The sequence below is a fragment of the Osmerus eperlanus genome, chromosome 23 (assembly GCF_963692335.1).
Source record: "Osmerus eperlanus chromosome 23, fOsmEpe2.1, whole genome shotgun sequence".
In the NCBI taxonomy this organism is placed as follows: Eukaryota; Metazoa; Chordata; class Actinopteri; order Osmeriformes; family Osmeridae; genus Osmerus; species Osmerus eperlanus.
The window spans coordinates 11274002-11293126 of NC_085040.1; the positions used below are offsets into that span (position 1 = coordinate 11274002).

Genomic DNA, 19125 nt, shown 5'->3' on the forward strand with positions numbered 1-19125 from the left:
CTCCTGTTCTATTCCCAAATCTGTCTTTTACCCAACGTCGATCTGGGTGATTTGCTGCAGAAGTTTCTCCAGCTCTTTTTGAATATGCGTGTTTTGCGACAAAAAATCGATCAATGCAGCAACCAGAACATGGCTCGTTGGTCTTGTGGTATGATTCTCGCTTAGGGTGCAGGGCGCCTTTGTCTAAGCTTGTTTTGTGACAACAAATCGATCAATCGAAGTAGCAGCTGTAGCATGGCTCGTTGGTCTAGGGGTATGATTCTAGCTTAGGGTGCAAGAGGTCCCGTGTTCAAATCCAGGATGAGCCCATTACAGTATGCTGTTGAAGGAGGTAACCTGGCAAAGAGGGCTCCTGTTCTATTCCCAAATCAGCCCTTTTCCAAACGTAGATCAAGGTGATTTTCTGCAGAAGTTTCTCGAACTCTTTTTGTCTACGCATGTTTTGTGACAACAAATCGATCAAAGCAGCAACCAGAACATGGCTCGTTGGTCTCGTGGTATGATTCTCGCTTAGGGTGCAGGGAGCCTTTGTCTAAGCATGTTTTGTGACAACAAATCGATCAATCGAATCAGCAACTAGAACGTGGCTCGTTGGTCTAGGGGTATGATTCTCGCTTAGGGTGCGAGAGGTCCTGGGTTCAAATCCCCGACGAGCCCATTACAGTATGCTGATGAAGGAGGTAACATGTCAAAGAGGGCTCCTGTTCTATTCCCAAATCTGTCATTTACCCAAGGTCGATCGGGGTGATTTGCTGCGAAAGTTTCTCCAGCTCTTTATGTCTAAGCATGTTTTGTGACAACAAATCGATCAAAGCAGCAACCAGAACATGGCTCGTTGGTCTAGGGGTATGATTCTCGCTTTGGGTGCGAGAGGTCCTGGGTTCAAATCCCGGACGAGTCCTTTACAGTAAGTTGTTGAAGGAGGTTATTTAGTGAAGAGGGCTCCTGTTCTATTCCCAAATCTGTCTTTTACCCAACGTCGATCTGGGTGATTTGCTGCAGAAGTTTCTCTAGCTCTTTTTGAATATGCGTGTTTTGCGACAAAAAATCGATCAATGCAGCAACCAGAACATGGCTCGTTGGTCTTGTGGTATGATTCTCGCTTAGGGTGCAGGGAGCCTTTGTCTAAGCATGTTTTGTGACAACAAATAGATCATTCGAAGCATCAACTACAACATGGCTCGTTGGTCTAGGGGTATGATTCTCGCATAGGGTGCCAGAAGTCCTGGGTTCAAATCCTGGACGAGCCCGTTACAGTATGCTGTTGAAGGAGGTAACATGGCAAAGAGGGCTCCTGTTCTATTCCCAAATCAGTCCTTTACCCAACGTATATCGGGGTGATTTGCTGCAGAAGTTTCTCCAGCTCTTTTTGTCTACTCATTCTTTGTGACAACAAATCAATCAAAGCAGCAACCAGAACATGGCTCGTTGGTCTTGTGGTGTGATTCTCGCTTAGGGTGCAGGGAGCCTTTGTCTAGGCATGTTTTGTGACAACAAATCGATCAATCGAAGCAGCAGCTGGAGCATGGCTCGTTGGTCTAGGGGTATGATTCTAGCTTAGGGTGCGAGAGGTCTAGGATTCAAATCCCGGACGAGCCCATTACAGTATGCTGTTGAAAGAGGTAACCTGGCAAAGAGGGCTGCTGTTCTATTCCCAAATCTGTCATTTACCCAAGGTCGATCGGGGTGATTTGCTGCGGAAGTTTCTCCAGCTCTTTATGTCTAAGCATGTTTTGTGACAACAAATCGATCAAAGCAGCAACCAGAACATGGCTCGTTGGTCTAGGGGTATGATTCTAGCTTAGGGTGCAAGAGGTCCCGTGTTCAAATCCAGGATGAGCCCAAAACAGTAAGTTGTTGAAGGAGGTTATTTTGTGAAGAGGGCTCCTGTTCTATTCCCAAATCTGTCTTTTACCCAACGTCGATCTGGTTGATTTCCTGCAGAAGTTTCTCCAGCTCTTTTTGAATATGCGTGTTTTGCGACAAAAAATCGATCAATGCAGCAACCAGAACATGGCTCGTTGGTCTTGTGGTATGATTCTCGCTTAGGGTGCAGGGCGCCTTTGTCTAAGCATGTTTTGTGACAACAAATCGATCGATCGCAGCAGCAGCTGGAACATGGCTCGTTGGTCTAGGGGTATGATTCTAGCTTAGGGTGCAAGAGGTCCTGTGTTCAAATCCCGGACGAGCCCATTACTTCTACAGCCCATTGCTGTAGAAGGAGGTAACCTGGCAAAGAGGGCTCCTGTTCGATTCCCAAATCAGTCCTTTTCCAAACGTAGATCGGGGTGATTTTCTGCAGAAGTTTCTCGAACTCTTTTTGTCTACGCATGTTTTGTGACAACAAATCGATCAATCGAAGCAACAGCTGGAGCATGGCTCGTTGGTCTAGGGGTATGATTCTAGCTTAGGGTGCGAGAGGTCCTGGGTTCAAATCCCGGATGAGCCCATTACAGTATGCTGTTGAAGGAGGTAACCTGGCAAAGAGGGCTCCTGTTCTATTCCCAAATCAGTCCTTTTCCAAACGTAGATCAAGGTGATTTTCTGCAGAAGTTTCTTGAACTCTTTTTGTCTACGCATGTTTTGTGACAACAAATCGATCAAAGCAGCAACCAGAAGATGGCTCGTTGGTCTTGTGGTATGATTCTCGCTTAGGGTGCAGGGAGCCTTTGTCTAAGCATGTTTTGTGACAACAAATCTATCAATCGAATCAGCAACTAGAACGTGGCTCGTTGGTCTAGGGGTATTCTCGCTTAGGGTGCGAGAGGTCCCGGGTTCAAATCCCGGACGAGCCCATTACTTCTACAGCCCATTGCTGTAGAAGGAGGTAACCTGGCAAAGAGGGCTCCTGTTCTATTCCCAAATCAGTCCTTTTCCAAACGTAGATCGGGGTGATTTTCTGCAGAAGTTTCTCGAACTCTTTTTGTCTACGCATGTTTTGTGACAACAAATCGATCAATCGAAGCAACAGCTGGAGCATGTCTCGTTGGTCTAGGGGTATGATTCTAGCTTAGGGTGCGAGAGGTCCTGGGTTCAAATCCCGGATGAGCCCATTACAGTATGCTGTTGAAGGAGGTAACCTGGCAAAGAGGGCTCCTGTTCTATTCCCAAATCAGTCCATTTCCAAACGTAGATCAAGGTGATTTTCTGCAGAAGTTTCTCGAACTATTTTTGTCTACGCATGTTTCGTGACAACAAATCGATCAAAGCAGCAACCAGAACATGGCTCGTTGGTCTAGGGGTATGATTCTCGCTTTGGGTGCGAGAGGTCCCGGGTTCAAATCCCGGACGAGCCCTTTACAGTAAGTTGTTGAAGGAGGTTATTTAGTGAAGAGGGCTCCTGTTCTATTCCCAAATCTGTCTTTTACCCAACGTCGATCTGGGTGATTTGCTGCAGAAGTTTTTCCTGCTCTTTTTGAATATGCGTGTTTTGCGACAAAAAATCGATCAATGCAGCAACCAGAACATGGCTCGTTGGTCTTGTGGTATGATTCTCGCTTAGGGTGCAGGGCGCCTTTGTCTAAGTATGTTTTGTGACAACAAATCGATCAATCGAATCAGCAACTTGAACGTGGCTCGTTGTTCTAGGGGTATGATTCTAGCTTAGGGTGCGAGAGGTCCCGGGTTCAAATCCCGGACGAGCCCATTACAGTATGCTGTTGAAAGAGGTAACCTGGCAAAGAGGGCTGCTGTTCTATTCCCAAATCTGTCATTTACCCAAGGTCGATCGGGGTGATTTGCTGCGGAAGTTTCTCCAGCTCTTTATGTCTAAGCATGTTTTGTGACAACAAATCGATCAAAGCAGCAACCAGAACATGGCTCGTTGGTCTCGTGGTATGATTCTCGCTTAGGGTGCAGGGAGCCTTTGTCTAAGCATGTTTTGTGACAACAAATAGATCAATCGAAGCATCAACTACAACATGGCTCGTTGGTGTAGGGGTATGATTCTCGCATAGGGTGCCAGAAGTCCTGGGTTCAAATCCTGGACGAGCCCGTTACAGTATGCTGTTGAAGGAGGTAACCTGGCAAAGAGGGCTCTTGTTCTATTCCCAAATCAGTCCTTTACCCAACGTATATCGGGGTGATTTGCTGCAGAAGTTTCTCCAGCTCTTTTTGTCTACTCATTCTTTGTGACAACAAATCAATCAAAGCAGCAACCAGAACATGGCTCGTTGGTCTATGGGTATGATTCTTGCATAGGGTGCCAGAAGTCCTGGGTTCAAATCCCGGATGAGCCCTTTACAGTATGTTGTTGTAGGAGGTTACTTGGCGAAGAGGGCTCCTGTTCTAATCCCAGATCAATCCTTTACCCAACGTAGATCGGGGTGATTTGCTGCGGAAGTTTCACAGCTCTTTTTGTCCAAGCATTTTTTACGACAAAAAATCGATCAAAGCAGCAACCAGAACATGGCTCGTTGGTCTTGTGGTGTGATTCTCGCTTGGGGTGCAGGGAGCCTTTGTCTAAGCATGTTTTGTGACAACAAATCGATCAATCGAAGCAGCAGCTGGAGCATGGCTCGTTGGTCTAGGGGTATGATTCTAGCTTAGGGTGCGAGAGGTCTAGGATTCAAATCCCGGACGAGCCCTTTACAGTATGCTGTTGAAAGAGGTAACCTGGCAAAGAGGGCTGCTGTTCTATTCCCAAATCTGTCATTTACCCAAGGTCGATCGGGGTGATTTGCTGCGGAAGTTTCTCCAGCTCTTTATGTCTAAGCATGTTTTGTGACAACAAATCGATCAAAGCAGCAACCAGAACATGGCTCGTTTGTCTAGGGGTATGATTCTAGCTTAGGGTGCAGGGCGCCTTTGTCTAAGCATGTTTTGTGACAACAAATCGATCAATCGAATCTGCAACTTGAACGTGGCTCGTTGGTCTAGGGGTATGATTCTAGCTTAGGGTGCGAGAGGTCCCGGGTTCAAATCCCCGACGAGCCCATTACAGTATGCTGATGAAGGAGGTAACATGTCAAAGAGGGCTCCTGTTCTATTCCCAAATCAGTCCTTTACCCAACGTAGATCGGTGTGATTTGCTGCGGAAGTTTCTCCAGCTCTTTATGTCTAAGCATGTTTTGCGACAACAAATCGATCGAAGCAGCAACCAGAACATGGCTCGTTGGTCTCGTGGTATGATTCTCGCTTAGGGTGCAGGGATCCTTTGTTTAAGCATGTTTTGTGACAAAAAATCGATCAATCGAAGCACAACTGGAACATGGCTCGTTGGTCTAGGGGTATGATTCTCGCTTAGGGTGCGAGAGGTCCCGGGTTCAAATCCCGGACGAGCCCATTATTCTCCAGCCCATTGCTGTAGAAGGAGTTAACCTGGCAAAGAGGGCTCCTGTTCTTTTCCCAAATCAGTCCTTTTCCAAACGTAGATAGGGGTGATTTTCTGCAGAAGTTTCTCGAACTCTTTTTGTCTACGCATGTTTTGCGACAACAAATCGATCAAAGCAGCAACCAGAACATGGCACATTGGTTTCGTGGTATGATTCTCGCTTAGGGTGCAGGGAGCCTTTGTCTAAGCATGTTTTGTGACAACAAATAGATCAATCGAAGCAGCAACTACAACATGGCTCGTTGGTCTAGGGGTATGATTCTCGCATAGGATGCGAGAAGTCCTGGGTTCAAATCCTGGACGAGCCCATTACAGTATGCTGTTGAAAGAGGTAACCTGGCAAAGAGGGCTGCTGTTCTATTCCCAAATCAGTCCTTTACCCAACGTATATCGGGGTGATTTGCTGCAGCAGTTTCTCCAGCTCTTTTTGTCTACTCATTCTTTGTGACAACAAATCAATCAAAGCAGCAACCGGAACATGGCTCATTGGTCTAGGGGTATGTCTCTCGCTTTGGGTGCGAGAATCCTGGGTTCAAATCCCGGATGAGCCCTTTACAGTATGTTGTTGTAGGAGGTTACTTGGCGAAGAGGGCTCCTGTTCTAATCCCAGATCAATCCTTTACCCAACGTAGATCGGGGTGATTTGCTGCGGAAGTTTCACAGCTCTTTTTGTGTAAGCATTTTTTACGACAAAAAATCGATCAAAGCAGCAACCAGAACATGGCTCATTGGTTTCGTGGTATGATTCTCGCTTAGGGTGCAGGGAGCCTTTGTCTAAGCATGTTTTGTGACAACCAATCGATCAATCGAAGCAGCAGCTGGAGCATGGCTCGTTGGTCTAGGGGTATGATTCTAGCTTAGGGTGCGAGAGGTCTAGGATTCAAATCCCGGACGAGCCCTTTACAGTAAGTTGTTGAAGGAGGTTATTTAGTGAAGAGGGCTCCTGTTATATTCCCAAATCTGTCTTTTACCCAACGTCGATCTGGGTGATTTGCTGCAGAAGTTTCTCCAGCTCTTTTTGAATATGCATGTTTTGTGACAACAAATCGATCAATCGAAGCAGCAGCTGGGGCATGGCTCGTTGGTCTAGGGGTATGATTCTAGCTTAGGGTGCAAGAGGTCCTGTGTTCAAATCCAGGATGAGCCCATTACAGTATGCTGTTGAAGGAGGTAACCTGGCAAAGAGGGCTCCTGTTCTATTCCCAAATCAGTCATTACCCAACGTAGATCGGCGTGATTTGCTGCGGAAGTTTCTCCAGCTCTTTATGTCTAAGCATGTTTTGCGACAACAAATCGATCAATGCAGCAACCAGAACATGGCTCGTTGGTCTTGTTGTATGATTCTCGCTTAGGGTGCAGGGAGCCTTTGTCTAAGCATGTTTTGTGACAACAAATCGATCAATCGAATCAGCAACTGGAACATGGCTCGTTGGTCTAGGGGTATGATTCTCGCTTAGGGTGCGAGAGGTCCCGGGTTCAAATCCCGGACGAGCCCATTACTTCTACAGCCCATTGCTGTAGAAGGAGGTAACCTGGCAAAGAGGGCTCCTGTTCGATTCCCAAATCAGTCCTTTTCCAAACGTAGATCGGGGTGATTTTCTGCAGAAGTTTCTCGAAGTCTTTTTGTCTACGCATGTTTTGTGACAACAAATCGATCAATCGAAGCAACAGCTGGAGCATGGCTCGTTGGTCTAGGGTTATGATTCTAGCTTAGGGTGCGAGAGGTCCTGGGTTCAAATCCCGGATGAGCCCATTACAGTATGCTGTTGAAGGAGGTAACCTGGCAAAGAGGGCTCCTGTTCTATTCCCAAATCAGTCCTTTACCCAACGTATATCGGGGTGATTTGCTGCAGAAGTTTCTCCAGCTCTTTTTGTCTACTCATTCTTTGTGACAACAAATCAATCAAAGTCGCAACCAGAACATGGCTCGTTGGTCTATGGGTATGATTCTTGCATAGGGTGCCAGAAGTCCTGGGTTCAAATCCCGGATGAGACCATTACAGTATGCTGTTGAAGGAGGTAACATGGCAAAGAGGGCTCCTGTTCTATTCCCAAATCAGTCCTTTACCCAACGTATATCGGGGTGATTTGCTGCAGAAGTTTCTCCAGCTCTTTTTGTCTACTCATTCTTTGTGACAACAAATCAATCAAAGCAGCAACCAGAACATGGCTCGTTGGTCTAGGGGTATGATTCTCGCTTTGGGTGCGAGAAGTCCTGGGTTCAAATCCCGGATGAGCCCTTTACAGTATGTTGTTGTAGGAGGTTACTTGGCGAAGAGGGCTCCTGTTCTAATCCCAGATCAATCCTTTACCCAACGTAGATCGGGGTGATTTGCTGCGGAAGTTTCACAGCTCTTTTTGTCCAAGCATTTTTTACGACAAAAAATCGATCAAAGCAGCAACCAGAACATGGCTCGTTGGTCTTGTGGTGTGATTCTCGCTTAGGGTGCAGGGAGCCTTTGTCTAAGCATGTTTTGTGACAACAAATCGATCAATCGAAGCAGCAGCTGGAGCATGGCTCGTTGGTCTAGGGGTATGATTCTAGCTTAGGGTGCGAGAGGTCTAGGATTCAAATCCCGGACGAGCCCTTTACAGTATGCTGTTGAAAGAGGTAACCTGGCAAAGAGGGCTGCTGTTCTATTCCCAAATCTGTCATTTACCCAAGGTCGATCGGGGTGATTTGCTGCGGAAGTTTCTCCAGCTCTTTATGTCTAAGCATGTTTTGTGACAACAAATCGATCAAAGCAGCAACCAGAACATGGCTCGTTTGTCTAGGGGTATGATTCTAGCTTAGGGTGCAAGAGGTCCCGTGTTCAAATCCAGGATGAGCCCAAAACAGTAAGTTGTTGAAGGAGGTTATTTAGTGAAGAGGGCTCCTGTTCTATTCCCAAATCTGTCTTTTACCCAACGTCGATCTGGGTGATTTGCTGCAGAAGTTTCTCCAGCTCTTTTTGAATATGCGTGTTTTGCGACAAAAAATCGATCAATGCAGCAACCAGAACATGGCTCGTTGGTCTTGTGGTATGATTCTCGCTTAGGGTGCAGGGCGCCTTTGTCTAAGCATGTTTTGTGACAACAAATCGATCAATCGAATCTGCAACTTGAACGTGGCTCGTTGGTCTAGGGGTATGATTCTAGCTTAGGGTGCGAGAGGTCCCGGGTTCAAATCCCCGACGAGCCCATTACAGTATGCTGATGAAGGAGGTAACATGTCAAAGAGGGCTCCTGTTCTATTCCCAAATCAGTCCTTTACCCAACGTAGATCGGTGTGATTTGCTGCGGAAGTTTCTCCAGCTCTTTATGTCTAAGCATGTTTTGCGACAACAAATCGATCGAAGCAGCAACCAGAACATGGCTCGTTGGTCTCGTGGTATGATTCTCGCTTAGGGTGCAGGGATCCTTTGTTTAAGCATGTTTTGTGACAAAAAATCGATCAATCTAAGCACAACTGGAACATGGCTCGTTGGTCTAGGGGTATGATTCTCGCTTAGGGTGCGAGAGGTCCCGGGTTCAAATCCCGGACTAGCCCATTATTCTACAGCCCATTGCTGTAGAAGGAGGTAACCTGGCAAAGAGGGCTCCTGTTCTTTTCCCAAATCAGTCCTTTTCCAAACGTAGATAGGGGTGATTTTCTGCAGAAGTTTCTCGAACTCTTTTTGTCTACGCATGTTTTGCGACAACAAATCGATCAAAGCAGCAACCAGAACATGGCACATTGGTTTCGTGGTATGATTCTCGCTTAGGGTGCAGGGAGCCTTTGTCTAAGCATGTTTTGTGACAACAAATAGATCAATCGAAGCAGCAACTACAACATGGCTCGTTGGTCTAGGGGTATGATTCTCGCATAGGATGCGAGAAGTCCTGGGTTCAAATCCTGGACGAGCCCATTACAGTATGCTGTTGAAAGAGGTAACCTGGCAAAGAGGGCTGCTGTTCTATTCCCAAATCAGTCCTTTACCCAACGTATATCGGGGTGATTTGCTGCAGCAGTTTCTCCAGCTCTTTTTGTCTACTCATTCTTTGTGACAACAAATCAATCAAAGCAGCAACCGGAACATGGCTCATTGGTCTAGGGGTATGTCTCTCGCTTTGGGTGCGAGAATCCTGGGTTCAAATCCCGGATGAGCCCTTTACAGTATGTTGTTGTAGGAGGTTACTTGGCGAAGAGGGCTCCTGTTCTAATCCCAGATCAATCCTTTACCCAACGTAGATCGGGGTGATTTGCTGCGGAAGTTTCACAGCTCTTTTTGTGTAAGCATTTTTTACGACAAAAAATCGATCAAAGCAGCAACCAGAACATGGCTCATTGGTTTCGTGGTATGATTCTCGCTTAGGGTGCAGGGAGCCTTTGTCTAAGCATGTTTTGTGACAACCAATCGATCAATCGAAGCAGCAGCTGGAGCATGGCTCGTTGGTCTAGGGGTATGATTCTAGCTTAGGGTGCGAGAGGTCTAGGATTCAAATCCCGGACGAGCCCATTACAGTATGCTGTTGAAAGAGGTAACCTGGCAAAGAGGGCTGCTGTTCTATTCCCAAATCTGTCATTTACCCAAGGTCGATCGGGGTGATTTGCTGCGGAAGTTTCTCCAGCTCTTTATGTCTAAGCATGTTTTCTTACTTTACAGTAAGTTGTTGAAGGAGGTTATTTAGTGAAGAGGGCTCCTGTTCTATTCCCAAATCTGTCTTTTACCCAACGTCGATCTGGGTGATTTGCTGCAGAAGTTTCTCCAGCTCTTTTTGAATATGCGTGTTTTGCGACAAAAAATCGATCAATGCAGCAACCAGAACATGGCTCGTTGGTCTTGTGGTATGATTCTCGCTTAGGGTGCAGGGCGCCTTTGTCTAAGCATGTTTTGTGACAACAAATCGATCAATCGAAGCAGCAGCTGGGGCATGGCTCGTTGGTCTAGGGGTATGATTCTAGCTTAGGGTGCAAGAGGTCCTGTGTTCAAATCCAGGATGAGCCCATTACAGTATGCTGTTGAAGGAGGTAACCTGGCAAAGAGGGCTCCTGTTCTATTCCCAAATCAGTCCTTTACCCAACGTAGATCGGCGTGATTTGCTGCGGAAGTTTCTCTAGCTCTTTATGTCTAAGCATGTTTTGCGACAACAAATCGATCAATGCAGCAACCAGAACATGGCTCGTTGGTCTTGTGGTATGATTCTCGCTTAGGGTGCAGGGAGCCTTTGTCTAAGCATGTTTTGTGACAACAAATCGATCAATCGAATCAGCAACTGGAACATGGCTCGTTGGTCTAGGGGTATGATTCTCGCTTAGGGTGCGAGAGGTCCCGGGTTCAAATCCCGGACGAGCCCATTACTTCTACAGCCCATTGCTGTAGAAGGAGGTAACCTGGCAAAGAGGGCTCCTGTTCGATTCCCAAATCAGTCCTTTTCCAAACGTAGATCGGGGTGATTTTCTGCAGAAGTTTCTCGAAGTCTTTTTGTCTACGCATGTTTTGTGACAACAAATCGATCAATCGAAGCAACAGCTGGAGCATGGCTCGTTGGTCTAGGGGTATGATTCTAGCTTAGGGTGCGAGAGGTCCTGGGTTCAAATCCCGGATGAGCCCATTACAGTATGCTGTTGAAGGAGGTAACCTGGCAAAGAGGGCTCCTGTTCTATTCCCAAATCAGTCCTTTTCCAAACATAGATCAAGGTGATTTTCTGCAGAAGTTTCTCGAACTCTTTTTGTCTACGCATGTTTTGTGACAACAAATCGATCAATCGAAGCAGCAGCTGGAGCATGGCTCGTTGGTCTAGGGGTATGATTCTAGCTTAGGGTGCGAGAGGTCTAGGATTCAAATCCCGGACGAGCCCATTACAGTATGCTGTTGAAAGAGGTAACCTGGCAAAGAGGGCTGCTGTTCTATTCCCAAATCTGTCATTTACCCAAGGTCGATCGGGGTTATTTGCTGCGGAAGTTTCTCCAGCTCTTTATGTCTAAGCATGTTTTGTGACAACAAATCGATCAAAGCAGCAACCAGAACATGGCTCGTTGGTCTAGGGGTATGATTCTCGCTTAGGGTGCAGGGAGCCTTTGTCTAAGCATGTTTTGTGACAACAAATAGATCAATCGAAGCATCAACTACAACATGGCTCGTTGGTCTAGGGGTATGATTCTTGCATAGGGTGCCAGAAGTCCTGGGTTCAAATCCTGGACGAGCCCGTTACAATATGCTGTTGAAGGAGGTAACATGGCAAAGAGGGCTCCTGTTCTATTCCCAAATCAGTCCTTTACCCAACGTATATCGGGGTGATTTGCTGCAGAAGTTTCTCCAGCTCTTTTTGTCTACTCATTCTTTGTGACAACAAATCAATCAAAGCAGCAACCAGAACATGGCTCGTTGGTCTAGGGGTATGATTCTCGCTTTGGGTGCGAGAAGTCCTGGGTTCAAATCCCGGATGAGCCCTTTACAGTAAGTTGTTGTAGGAGGTTACTTGGCGAAGAGGGCTCCTGTTCTAATCCCAGATCAATCCTTTACCCAACGTAGATCGGGGTGATTTGCTGCGGAAGTTTCACAGCTCTTTTTGTCCAAGCATTTTTTACGACAAAAAATCGATCAAAGCAGCAACCAGAACATGGCTCGTTGGTCTTGTGGTGTGATTCTCGCTTAGGGTGCAGGGAGCCTTTGTCTAAGCATGTTTTGTGACAACAAATCGATCAATCGAAGCAGCAGCTGGAGCATGGCTCGTTGGTCTAGGGGTATGATTCTAGCTTAGGGTGCGAGAGGTCTAGGATTCAAATCCCGGACGAGCCCATTACAGTATGCTGTTGAAAGAGGTAACCTGGCAAAGAGGGCTGCTGTTCTATTCCCAAATCAGTCCTTTACCCAACGTAGATCGGTGTGATTTGCTGCGGAAGTTTCTCCAGCTCTTTATGTCTAAGCATGTTTTGCGACAACAAATCGATCGAAGCAGCAACCAGAACATGGCTCGTTGGTCTCGTGGTATGATTCTCGCTTAGGGTGCAGGGATCCTTTGTTTAAGCATGTTTTGTGACAAAAAATCGATCAATCGAAGCACAACTGGAACATGGCTCGTTGGTCTAGGGGTATGATTCTCGCTTAGGGTGCGAGAGGTCCCGGGTTCAAATCCCGGACGAGCCCATTATTCTACAGCCCATTGCTGTAGAAGGAGGTAACCTGGCAAAGAGGGCTCCTGTTCGATTCCCAAATCAGTCCTTTTCCAAACGTAGATCGGGGTGATTTTCTGCAGAAGTTTCTCGAACTCTTTTTGTCTATGCATGTTTTGCGACAACAAATCGATCAAAGCAGCAACCAGAACATGGCACATTGGTTTCGTGGTATGATTCTCGCTTAGGGTGCAGGGAGCCTTTGTCTAAGCATGTTTTGTGACAACAAATAGATCAATCGAAGCAGCAACTACAACATGGCTCGTTGGTCTAGGGGTATGATTCTCGCATAGGATGCGAGAAGTCCTGGGTTCAAATCCTGGACGAGCCCATTACAGTATGCTGTTGAAAGAGGTAACCTGGCAAAGAGGGCTGCTGTTCTATTCCCAAATCTGTCCTTTACCCAACGTATATCGGGGTGATTTGCTGCAGCAGTTTCTCCAGCTCTTTTTGTCTACTCATTCTTTGTGACAACAAATCAATCAAAGCAGCAACCGGAACATGGCTCATTGGTCTAGGGGTATGTCTCTCGCTTTGGGTGCGAGAATCCTGGGTTCAAATCCCGGATGAGCCCTTTACAGTATGTTGTTGTAGGAGGTTACTTGGCGAAGAGGGCTCCTGTTCTAATCCCAGATCAATCCTTTACCCAACGTAGATCGGGGTGATTTGCTGCGGAAGTTTCACAGCTCTTTTTGTGTAAGCATTTTTTACGACAAAAAATCGATCAAAGCAGCAACCAGAACATGGCTCATTGGTTTCGTGGTATGATTCTCGCTTAGGGTGCAGGGAGCCTTTGTCTAAGCATGTTTTGTGACAACCAATCGATCAATCGAAGCAGCAGCTGGAGCATGGCTCGTTGGTCTAGGGGTATGATTCTAGCTTAGGGTGCGAGAGGTCTAGGATTCAAATCCCGGACGAGCCCATTACAGTATGCTGTTGAAAGAGGTAACCTGGCAAAGAGGGCTGCTGTTCTATTCCCAAATCTGTCATTTACCCAAGGTCGATCGGGGTGATTTGCTGCGGAAGTTTCTCCAGCTCTTTATGTCTAAGCATGTTTTGTGACAACAAATCGATCAAAGCAGCAACCAGAACATGGCTCGTTGGTCTAGGGGTATGATTCTCGCTTAGGGTGCAGGGAGCCTTTGTCTAAGCATGTTTTGTGACAACAAATAGATCAATCGAAGCATCAACTACAACATGGCTCGTTGGTCTAGGGGTATGATTCTCGCATAGGGTGCCAGAAGTCCTGGGTTCAAATCTGGACGAGCCCGTTACAGTATGCTGTTGAAGGAGGTAACATGGCAAAGAGGGCTCCTGTTCTATTCCCAAATCAGTCCTTTACCCAACGTATATCGGGGTGATTTGCTGCAGAAGTTTCTCCAGCTCTTTTTGTCTACTCATTCTTTGTGACAACAAATCAATCAAAGCAGCAACCAGAACATGGCTCGTTGGTCTAGGGGTATGATTCTCGCTTTGGGTGCGAGAAGTCCTGGGTTCAAATCCCGGATGAGCCCTTTACAGTATGTTGTTGTAGGAGGTTACTTGGCGAAGAGGGCTCCTGTTCTAATCCCAGATCAATCCTTTACCCAACGTAGATCGGGGTGATTTGCTGCGGAAGTTTCACAGCTCTTTTTGTCCAAGCATTTTTTACGACAAAAAATCGATCAAAGCAGCAACCAGAACATGGCTCGTTGGTCTTGTGGTGTGATTCTCGCTCAGGGTGCAGGGAGCCTTTGTCTAAGCATGTTTTGTGACAACAAATCGATCAATCGAAGCAGCAGCTGGAGCATGGCTCGTTGGTCTAGGGGTATGATTCTAGCTTAGGGTGCGAGAGGTCTAGGATTCAAATCCCGGACGAGCCCATTACAGTATGCTGTTGAAAGAGGTAACCTGGCAAAGAGGGCTGCTGTTCTATTCCCAAATCTGTCATTTACCCAAGGTCGATCGGGGTGATTTGCTGCGGAAGTTTCTCCAGCTCTTTATGTCTAAGCATGTTTTGTGACAACAAATCGATCAAAGCAGCAACCAGAACATGGCTCGTTGGTCTAGGGGTATGATTCTTGCTTTGGGTGCGAGAGGTCCCGGGTTCAAATCCCGGACGAGCCCTTTACAGTAAGTTGTTGAAGGAGGTTATTTAGTGAAGAGGGCTCCTGTTCTATTCCCAAATCTGTCTTTTACCCAACGTCGATCTGGGTGATTTGCTGCAGAAGTTTCTCCAGCTCTTTTTGAATATGCGTGTTTTGCGACAAAAAATCGATCAATGCAGCAACCAGAACATGGCTCGTTGGTCTTGTGGTATGATTCTCGCTTAGGGTGCAGGGCGCCTTTGTCTAAGCATGTTTTGTGACAACAAATCGATCAATCGATCAATCGAAGCAGCAGCTGGAGCATGGCTCGTTGGTCTAGGGGTATGATTCTAGCTTAGGGTGCAAGAGGTCTGGTGTTCAAATCCAGGATGAGCCCATTACAGTATGCTGTTGAAGGAGGTAACCTGGCAAAGAGGGCTCCTGTTCTATTCCCAAATCAGTCCTTTTCCAAACGTAGATCAAGGTGATTTTCTGCAGAAGTTTCTCGAACTCTTTTTGTCTACGCATGTTTTGTGACAACAAATCGATCAAAGCAGCAACCAGAACATGGCTGGTTGGTCTAGGGGTATGATTCTTGCTTTGGGTGAGAGAGGTCCTGGGTTCAAATCCCAGACGAGCCCTTTTCAGTAAGTTGTTGAAGGAGGTTATTTAGTGAAGAGGGCTCCTGTTCTATTCCCAAATCTGTCTTTTACCCAACGTCGATCTGGGTGATTTGCTGCAGAAGTTTCTCTAACTCTTTTTGTCTACGCATGTTTTGTGACAACAAATCGATCAATGCAGCAACCAGAACATGGCTCGTTGGTCTCGTGGTATGATTCTTGCTTAGGGTGCAGGGAGCCTTTGTCTAAGCATGTTTTGTGACAACAAATCGATCAATCGAAGCACAACTGGAACATGGCTCGTTGGTCTAGGGGTATGATTCTCGCTTAGGGTGCGAGTGGTCCTGGGTTCAAATCCCGGACCAGCCCTTTACAGTATGTTGTTGAAGGAGATTACATGGTGAAGAGGGATCCTGTTCTAATCTCAGATCAGTCCTTTACCCAACGGAGATCGGGGTGATTTGCTGCAGAAGTTTCAAATCTTCAAAATCGATCAATCGAAGCAGCAACTAGAATATGGCTCGTTGGTCTACGGGTATGATTCTTGCTTAGGGTGCGAGCGGTCCCGGGTTCAAATCCCGGACGAGCCCATTACAGTATGCTGTTGAAGGAGGTAACCTGGCAAAGCGGCCTCCTGTTCTATTCCCAAATCAGTCCTTTACCCAACGTAGATCGGGGTGAATTGCTGCAGAAGTTTCTCCAGCTCTTTTGTCTACGCATGTTTTGTGACAACAAATCAATCAAAGCAGCAACCAGAACATGGCTCGTTGGTCTTGGGGTATGATTCTCGCTTAGGGTGCAGGGAGCCTTTGTCTAAGAATGTTTTGTGACAAAAAATCGATCCAAGCAGCAACCAGAACATGGCTCGTTGGTCTCGTGGTATGATTCTTGCTTAGGGTGCAGGGAGCCTTTGTCTAAGCATGTTTTGTGACAACAAATCGATCAAAGCAGCAACCAGAGCATGGCTCGTTGGTCTAGGGGTATGATTCTCGCTTCGGGTGCGAGCGGTCCCGGTTTCAAATCCCGGACGAGCCCTTTACAGTATGTTGTTGAAGGAGGTTACTTGGCGAAGAGGCATCCTGTTCTAATCTCAGATCAGTACTTTACCCAACGGAGATCGACGTGATTTGCTGCAGAAGTTACTCCAGCTCTTTTCGTCCACGCATTCTTTGGACAACAAATCAATAAAAGCAGCAACCAGAACATGGCTCGTTGGTCTAGAGGTATGATTCTCGCTTCGGGTGCAAGAGGTCCCGGGTTCAAATCCCGGACGAGCCCTTTACAGTATGTTGTTGAAGGAGGTTACATGGCGAAGAGGGATCCTGTTCTAATCTCAGATCAGTCCTTTACCCAACGGAGATCGGGGTGATTTGCTGCAGAAGTTTCACAGCTCTTTTTGTCTACGCATGTTTTGTGACAACAAATCGATCAAAGCAGCAACCAGAACATGGCTCGTTGGTCTCGTGGTATGATTCTCGCTTAGGGTGCAGGGAGCCTTTGTCTAAGCATGTTTTGTGACAACAAATCGATCAATCGAAGCAGCAACTAGAATATGGCTCGTTGGTCTACGGGTATGATTCTTGCCTAGGGTGCGAGCGGTCCCGGTTTCAAATCTCGGACGAGCCCATTACAGTATGCTGTTGAAGGAGGTAACCTGGCAAAGCGGCCTCCTGTTCTATTCCCAAATCAGTCCTTTACCCAACGGAGATCAGCGTGATTTGCTGCAGAAGTTACTCCAGCTCTTTTCGTCCACGCATTCTTTGGACAACAAATCAATCAAAGCAGTAACCAGAACATGGCTCGTTGGTCTCGTGGTATGATTCTTGCTTAGGGTGCAGGGAGCCTTTGTTTAAGCATGTTTTGTGACAACAAATCGATCAATCGAAGTAGCAACATGGCTTGTTGGTCTAGGGGTATGATTCTTGATTAGGGTGCGAGAGGTCCCGTGTTCAAATCCCGGACGAGACCATTACAATATGCTGTTGAAGGAGGTAACATGGCAAAGAGGGCTTCTGTTCTATTCCCAAATCAGTCCTTTACCCAACGGAGATCGGCGTGATTTGCTGCAGAAGTTACTCCAGCTCTTTTCGTCCAAGCATTCTTTGAACAAATCAATCAAAGCAGCAACCAGAACATGGCTCGTTGGTCTAGGGGTATGATTCTCGCTTCGGGTGCGAGAGGTTCCGGGTTCAAATCCCGGACGAGCCCTTTACAGTATGTTGTTGAAGGAGGTTACTTGGCGAAGAGGTATCCTGTTCTAATCTCAGATCAGTCCTTTACCCAACGGAGATCAGCGTGATTTGCTGCAGAAGTTACTCCAGCTCTTTTCGTCCACGCATTCTTTGGACAACAAATCAATCAAAGCAGCAACCAGAACATGGCTCGTTGGTCTAGGGGTATGATTCTCGCTTCGGGTGCGAGAGGTCCCGGGTTCAAATCCTGGACGAGCCCTTTACAGTATGTTGTTGAAGGAGGTTACTTGGCGAAGAGGGATCCTGTTCTAATCTCAGATCAGTCCTTTACCCAGCGTGATTTGCTGCAGAAGTTACTCCAGCTCTTTTCGTCCACGCATTCTTTGGACAACAAATCAATAAAAGCTGCAACCAGAACATGGCTCGTTGGTCTAGGGGTATGATTCTCGCTTCGGGTGCAAGAGGTCCCGGGTTCAAATCCCGGACGAGCCCTTTACAGTATGTTGTTGAAGGAGGTTACATGGCGAAGAGGGATCCTGTTCTAATCTCAGATCAGTCCTTTACCCAACGGAGATCGGGGTGATTTGCTGCAGAAGTTTCACAGCTCTTTTTGTCTACGCATGTTTTGTGACAACAAATCGATCAAAGCAGCAACCAGAACATGGCTCGTTGGTCTCGTGGTATGATTCTCGCTTAGGGTGCAGGGAGCCTTTGTCTACGCATGTTTTGTGACAACAAATCGATCAATCGAAGCAGCAACTATAATATGGCTCGTTGGTCTACGGGTATGATTCTTGCCTAGGGTGCGAGCGGTCCCGGTTTCAAATCCCGGACGAGCCCATTACAGTATGCTGTTGAAGGAGGTAACCTGGCAAAGCGGCCTCCTGTTCTATTCCCAAATCAGTCCTTTACCCAACGTAGATCGGGGTGAATTGCTGCAGAAGTTTCTCCAGCTCTTTTTGTCTACTCATGTTTTGTGACAACAAATCGATCAAAGCAGCAACCAGAGCATGGCTCGTTGGTCTAGGGGTATGATTCTCGCTTCGGGTGCGAGAGGTCCTGGGTTCAAATCCCGGACGAGCCCTTTACAGTATGTTGTTGAAGGAGGTTACTTGGCAACGAGGGATCCTGTTATAATCTCAGATCAGTCCTGTACCCAACGGAGATCGGCGTGATTTGCTGCAGAAGTTACTCCAGCTCTTTTCGTCCACCCATTCTTTGGACAACAAATCAATCAAAGCAGTAACCAGAACATGGCTCGTTGGTCTCGTGGTATGATTCTTGCTTAGGGTGCAGGGAGCCTTTGTCTAAGCTTGTTTTGTGACAACAGATCGATCAATTGAAGCAGCATCGAGAACATGGCTCGTTGGTCTAGGGGTATGATTCCCGCTTAGGGTGCGAGAGGTCCCGGGTTCAAATCCCGGACGAGACCATTACAATATGCTGTTGAAGGAGGTAACATGGCAAAGAGGGCTTCTGTTCTATTCCCAAATCAGTCCTTTACCCAACGGAGATCGGCGTGATTTGCTGCAGAAGGTACTCCAGCTCTTTTCGTCCACGCATTCTTTGAACAAATCAATCAAAGCAGCAACCAGAACATGGCTCGTTGGTCTAGGGGTATGATTCTCGCTTCGGGTGCGAGAGGTCCCGGGTTCAAACCCCGGACGAGCCCATTACAGTATGCTGTTGAAGGAGGTAACAAGGCAAAGAGGGCTCCTGTTCTATTCCCAAATCAGTCCTTTACCCAACGTAGATCGGCATGATTTGCTGCGGAAGTTT

General features: G+C 46.9%; 15 non-coding genes across 15 annotated transcripts; all 15 read left to right on the plus strand.

Moving 5' to 3' along the window:
- The first annotated feature begins 829 nt into the window (after positions 1–829).
- On the plus strand, positions 830–901 carry trnap-ugg (transfer RNA proline (anticodon UGG)). Its single transcript has one exon. It is a non-coding gene; the product is annotated as a tRNA-Pro (tRNA).
- Positions 902–3224: 2323 nt separating this feature from the next.
- trnap-ugg (transfer RNA proline (anticodon UGG)) lies at positions 3225–3296 on the plus strand. The gene has a single exon. It is a non-coding gene; the product is annotated as a tRNA-Pro (tRNA).
- Positions 3297–5211: 1915 nt separating this feature from the next.
- On the plus strand, positions 5212–5283 carry trnap-agg (transfer RNA proline (anticodon AGG)). Its single transcript has one exon. It is a non-coding gene; the product is annotated as a tRNA-Pro (tRNA).
- A 1472-nt stretch (positions 5284–6755) lies between these two features.
- Positions 6756–6827, plus strand: trnap-agg (transfer RNA proline (anticodon AGG)). Its single transcript has one exon. It is a non-coding gene; the product is annotated as a tRNA-Pro (tRNA).
- A 3749-nt stretch (positions 6828–10576) lies between these two features.
- Positions 10577–10648, plus strand: trnap-agg (transfer RNA proline (anticodon AGG)). The gene has a single exon. It is a non-coding gene; the product is annotated as a tRNA-Pro (tRNA).
- Positions 10649–12370: 1722 nt separating this feature from the next.
- On the plus strand, positions 12371–12442 carry trnap-agg (transfer RNA proline (anticodon AGG)). Its single transcript has one exon. It is a non-coding gene; the product is annotated as a tRNA-Pro (tRNA).
- A 1468-nt stretch (positions 12443–13910) lies between these two features.
- On the plus strand, positions 13911–13982 carry trnap-ugg (transfer RNA proline (anticodon UGG)). Its single transcript has one exon. It is a non-coding gene; the product is annotated as a tRNA-Pro (tRNA).
- Positions 13983–14502: 520 nt separating this feature from the next.
- trnap-ugg (transfer RNA proline (anticodon UGG)) lies at positions 14503–14574 on the plus strand. Its single transcript has one exon. It is a non-coding gene; the product is annotated as a tRNA-Pro (tRNA).
- A 1543-nt stretch (positions 14575–16117) lies between these two features.
- trnap-cgg (transfer RNA proline (anticodon CGG)) lies at positions 16118–16189 on the plus strand. Its single transcript has one exon. It is a non-coding gene; the product is annotated as a tRNA-Pro (tRNA).
- Positions 16190–16360: 171 nt separating this feature from the next.
- On the plus strand, positions 16361–16432 carry trnap-cgg (transfer RNA proline (anticodon CGG)). Its single transcript has one exon. It is a non-coding gene; the product is annotated as a tRNA-Pro (tRNA).
- Positions 16433–17290: 858 nt separating this feature from the next.
- trnap-cgg (transfer RNA proline (anticodon CGG)) lies at positions 17291–17362 on the plus strand. The gene has a single exon. It is a non-coding gene; the product is annotated as a tRNA-Pro (tRNA).
- Positions 17363–17533: 171 nt separating this feature from the next.
- Positions 17534–17605, plus strand: trnap-cgg (transfer RNA proline (anticodon CGG)). The gene has a single exon. It is a non-coding gene; the product is annotated as a tRNA-Pro (tRNA).
- Positions 17606–17766: 161 nt separating this feature from the next.
- Positions 17767–17838, plus strand: trnap-cgg (transfer RNA proline (anticodon CGG)). Its single transcript has one exon. It is a non-coding gene; the product is annotated as a tRNA-Pro (tRNA).
- A 520-nt stretch (positions 17839–18358) lies between these two features.
- On the plus strand, positions 18359–18430 carry trnap-cgg (transfer RNA proline (anticodon CGG)). The gene has a single exon. It is a non-coding gene; the product is annotated as a tRNA-Pro (tRNA).
- Positions 18431–18946: 516 nt separating this feature from the next.
- On the plus strand, positions 18947–19018 carry trnap-cgg (transfer RNA proline (anticodon CGG)). Its single transcript has one exon. It is a non-coding gene; the product is annotated as a tRNA-Pro (tRNA).
- The last annotated feature ends 107 nt before the right edge of the window (positions 19019–19125 follow it).